Source organism: Cryptomeria japonica, chromosome 5 (genome assembly GCF_030272615.1).
Source record: "Cryptomeria japonica chromosome 5, Sugi_1.0, whole genome shotgun sequence".
In the NCBI taxonomy this organism is placed as follows: Eukaryota; Viridiplantae; Streptophyta; class Pinopsida; order Cupressales; family Cupressaceae; genus Cryptomeria; species Cryptomeria japonica.
Window position 1 is genome coordinate 305266239 of NC_081409.1, and position 5498 is coordinate 305271736.

Genomic DNA, 5498 nt, shown 5'->3' on the forward strand with positions numbered 1-5498 from the left:
CTTAAAAATACTTTTTATAAGATTACTATTGTGTTTATGCATATACCACATCTAGTACAATATAGCTCTATATGTTTCAACGACCTTTCAAATTTGAACATCTCCTTGTTAATTACCATCCATATTAAGTGTTAAGGCTTGATCTAATTATTAGGATATTACTGATTTTCTATCTTATCTTTCCAATAGTTTGGATTTGATAAATTTCTAATAATAATAATAATAAGGTTGATTATAATAAAAACAGTATTTATTATTACCTAATTAACAATCACTACACAACTATGTTGTATAAAGAAGCTAGTTTTATGTTAGGAGGAAGGAGAGTATATATGGAAGAAAATTAATATAATAAGGATATGTGTTATCTATGTCACACTCATGGATTTAGAGTAGGATGACCAAACCTTAAAGGATGAATGCTTGGATTGAAACTCTTTAAAATTGATCAAATAATTGATTTCTTCAAGGATTATTAAATTATATGGGTGCAATGATATATGGATAATTCAAGTTGATTCACATATAGATTATTGTTCCTCAGTGTTACAATCATACATAAAAAAGTCATTTAGAGTTATTTTTATCTAACATCGATCAATATTAGAGTTTTTCTCCCAACATTGATAAAAAATAGAATTTTAAAAGAGATTTTATCATGTGAGTTTAATTGGGATTATTTTTCTTGGGTTGCTTGCATAGAGATAGACATTATATATGGAAAAGAACCATTTTTATATATTTTTCAAGCAATGTTAAATAAAAACTAATTGCTAAAGAACTAGAACATGAATTGATAATCATATAATAAAATACATGATTACAATCTATTTTTAAGTATTGGTTATGTTATGTATGTAAAATAATTCAGGCATTCTAGTAAATGAATGTGCCATTTATGTCCTCAACTTAAAGATTCATTATTGCAACACTTATATGTGTCTAATTGCTACTTCCAATAACAAGGTATGAACTTAGCTGAACAAGATTCCTACATAATTCTTTAGTGTTCATAATCAAAACATCATTCTATTCTATTTGGCATTCACATTATCCATTGTGTTTAATATATGTATGAGAGCCTTTAGGAATGAGATAAGAGTTAGTATTTTGGGTTTGCAAACAAGTTTTCAAACTCCTGTTCTACAAATAAATGGAGAGTAACTTGAAATTAAAAGATAGAAAACCAGTCCAAATTCAACAACACAAGAGGAAACACATTTTAAGAGCGAAGCGCTGGTGCCCGCATATCAGTAACCTGGCATCATGGGCACTTGAAAACTGATGCTTACAAAAGAGAAACAGATCCACACTAGACTGAGAGACTACTATTTATTTAAGCCAAGCACACAAATCTCACACTAAAAGTCCGTGTGATTAGGATGCAGAGAAAGGGGAATTGGTGTGATTAAGAGTGAGGAAGGAAGAGGAGGAAGACATGGACCAGGTGATGTGAAGATCATCTCCCTGACGATCAGTGGGCACGCCAAGGGCTTTCCAGACGGCAACAGAGGCATCCACAATGTTGTTACGACATGGCGGCTGATAACCGTACTCATCGTCACATCCATGCATGGAGTCGCACTCGTCCACCACTTTGGCCATCACGCTCCTCCCGTTCCCGCTTATTTTTATCATCTTCCCGCACCGGCTTTTGCCGTGGAACCACCCGGTGGAAAGCGCCACTACACGCTCTGTGTTGGCGTGGTACTTGTCATCGCAGCTTGAAGGGCCGCCTCCATCTCCGCCCTCTGAAAAGTCGTTGAGAGTGAGTATTCCGGGGGTTTTGGAGAAGACGGAGGGAGAGCAGTCGCAGATGGGGTAAGTCTTGGAGGAACTGCAGCACTCCGCTCCTGTGTCGGTGTTACAGGCATCCTTTGAAGGAGGGTTTTCTCCGTTCATACTCCCCTTCGATTTGCAATCGCCGCCGCCGCCGCCGCCGCCACAAATGTTGCTTCCCACGTCGGGGTCGTCATTTCATGCGCCGTTGTGCAAACCAACTGACCGGAGCAGTCGTTCAGCGTTTCACAACTTTGCCCACATCCTTCCCCATCGTCCCCATTTGCATTTGCTTGGAGTATCGCTAACGATATGCAAACCAGAACGAAAACCAAAGTATTTCTCGTCATGTTTGAGATGTGGGAAAAGCATGGCGGATTGCAGGCTTTTATAGCCCTTACTTGCCCTTTGCTACGTCAGCTAGAGAATCTATGCTGACGCTCAACACCCGACTTGCGACTTTTTTTTTTAATGTTTTCTTCTCGTTTCTCCATGCTCGGATCGTTTAAGAACAGCGCTAACGTTCTGATTCGTATTTTTAAACGGACAAACATAAATTTATTTTGCATGCGTGTAGGTCCGTATTAAAACCTGGTTCAGCTGTTATCTGGTTTACCTACTCTAATAATCATGGCGCTCTTTAAGAATCTGAAATATTTAAATTATTTTCCTGCTGCCTCCCGACAACCCATAGTTAAATTATTTTCCTGTCAAGTCCCGACAATCGATCAATTGTTTCTTTGATATATTTAATCTCTTTGAGTTCATTAAAATAAAGATCATTTGGGTATGTGATATATTTAATCTCTTTGAGTGCATCCTATGATTTGAGTGGAGATGCATCTAGGTTGGTGTTTGCTGTTGGATTTTTTAAAATCCATGAGGTTTTATGTAGATTTCAATTTATGTTATTTGTTTAAGATGATGTAGGGGAAGTGTATTAGTAATCATTATAGTTAATTTTGTGTTTCTATAAATTTTAAACGGTACATCGAATTTTGACAATTTTTTTGGTTCTCTCATGCTACTTATAGTCATAGTTTTGGATTTTGGGTAGTAATGATGTAATCTATGGGATCCATTATGCATACAAGGGTCAAAAAGTACACATTTCAAAGTGTCACGCTATACTTGCTTAAAGATGCCCCAATAATTGTGTGTTTAAAATTGCCAATACTTATGCACAAATGTCCTAGTAATTGTGTGCTATGGATACCAATAATGGTGCACAATGGGCAAATTATGGTCCAAAAATGCTAAAAAATGGGTGGCTATTGGTACATGTGAAATTTATTAACAAACTTTTAGTTTTGTCTTTTTTGGATTCTTTAAAGTTAGTAATTGGGGGTTGAGTGTGCAAGGAGTGAACGATTATTGGAACATGGGCAGAAATTGGCGCTCTTCCCCTAATAGTGTAAAGGAAAACATGCTTATTCAAGGCCAATATAATTATATGCATATAATTTAGTATTTATCAATTTAGTTTAAATATTTGGTAGTTGTGAGAATTTTATTGGTTTTAAATTGAATGTTAAGTTAAAAAAACTATTCTTATGTTGATCAAGGTTCTTAATATTATACATAATAAAGGAAGAAAATTCTAATGAAAACACTAAAATATGTTGTTTTGACTTAGACAGGGAAACAATTTGATTTTGTTTCTAATTTTAGAAATTGTATAGGTTTGTAAACTTTTTGTAACCAAAATCTTGATTCTAGTTTGTTTCCACAAGTGTAGATTTGTCTTACAAGGTGCATACATCACCTCTTTAAGTGTGCACTCCTACCTTTTAAATATAGTTATTCAAATGTCCATAACAAGTAGTTTTAATAAAAAAATAAGAGAGATCACTGGATCACAAGGGTCATGCTCTCCTTGGCTGATCCCCTTGATAGAATCAACTATATAGTCATTGGCATAATGTCCTCTTTTAATTATTTAATAATTTGTGGGCCTAAGAACCCATTCTCACTTTTTGTGTTGGGTTAAGGGGTTAGTGTTAGGGAAATCATTTTAATATGAGGGCATAAATTAAGAATTTCTTGAATAAATTCAACAAACTAGAAAAAATAAATAATATGGTATTATAGAATTCCAAATATGGGTCATGGGATTCCATGAGGATGGAGTTATGAACCTTCAAGACACATGATATAAGCTTCATGATAGATTATATTAGGAATCCATACTGTGAGGTCATTGCTGGGATGCATTACAAATTGATATTTAATGGGATGTTAGTATTGAATTTATGGAGGAGCATATACAAGATTTTATGAAAATTCTAAGTGATTGTAAAAGAGGTATCTTTGACCAACCCCCCAAAAAACTATGATGGAGTTGTGGAATTGTTTATGGGGCCTATTTTGAGGGAAGTGTGTACATATAAATATGAGCATACATAAGAACTAATTAAAACACTATAAATCAACTAATTAAACTCACAAATATGAAACACTCAAATTAAGATAAAGGAAGCAAAATCACAATGAATGTAATATAAAAATATCTTCACCCAAATCTCCTTGTTGCATTAAGCATGTAATGGTTATGTACAAAGATTGATGTTGGATAGAAAAGGATGTCAAGTGCTTCAAATGTTAGCATAACATTACATTCAAGAGTTGGATGTCAAATGCCTTGTGAAGGCATCAATTTATAGATTTTTAGGAGGATAAATGGAAGGACAAGATGGATTAGAGAGATCAAGGGGTCTTATTTCTTGAGATGCTTGGATGCATGAGAAGCCTCCAAGTGGAATGCTTGGATTAGAGGTTAAAGGGTTTCCTAAGATTCAAGGGGAATCAAGGGTGGAGATTTAGCTTGGCAAAAGTGGATGATGGGGATACAAAGTAACTATTTAGATGGATGTAGAGATCTTGCCTCATGATCCCAAGTACTGCAAATGTACATGTTGAATGAGACGTGCTAACTTGGATACTTGAGCATATAATGCCTTGGTTAATCATTATTAGGCACATGTGAATGATTAAGGAGAATAAATCATTTAATTTAATTAACTAATGAAGGACATAAAATAGTTGAATTAAATAAATATTAGATTTTTTTTTGAATGGGTGAGATGGGCCGAGATAAGTCATTTTTCATATTTATTTATCTCAGATTGAATTATAGAAAGGGTGGTATGCTAATTAATACTAGGAATAGGGTTAGGTGAATAGTAATGAATAATTTTTTAATTAAATAATAAAATATTATTTAATTAGCAATAGGATAGAAATTAGATAATTAACCAAATAATAAGAACTTATTCAATCGATTATAAAGGAAATTATGAGTGATAATTTGGAATGATGATCAAATTTTATGTGCCAACATTTTTTTCCCATTTTGAAATGATGTTAAAATAACATTATTTTAAATAAAAACAAATCTCTTTTAGATGAAGAAGGGATGATAGAATGTTCTAATCAATTAAAAAAGAATAACTATGATGGTAGGATGATACCCTTTGAGAGGTTAGGAAAGTGAAAAAAAGCATGGACGAGCTCTGAAAAGATGAAATGGATAGATGAGGAAAAATAAGAATGAACAAAATAAAAAGAGAGAAAAATGGATGATAAATAAATAAATGAGAGTAGAAATGGTTATTTGAGGTGGGAGGTGAATACAGCTAGGGCTAGGGGGTGGAAAATAATTCATTTGCACCCTAGTATGCAATGATTGTGACTAAAAAGAGTATGAGAAACTAAAGAGG

The 5498-nt window shown here is 33.9% G+C and overlaps 1 pseudogene; it reads right to left on the minus strand.

Annotated features, from left to right (window-relative positions):
• Positions 1 to 1377: 1377 nt before the first annotated feature.
• Positions 1378 to 2129, minus strand: LOC131875902 (ripening-related protein grip22-like; annotated as a pseudogene).
• Positions 2130 to 5498: the final 3369 nt, after the last annotated feature.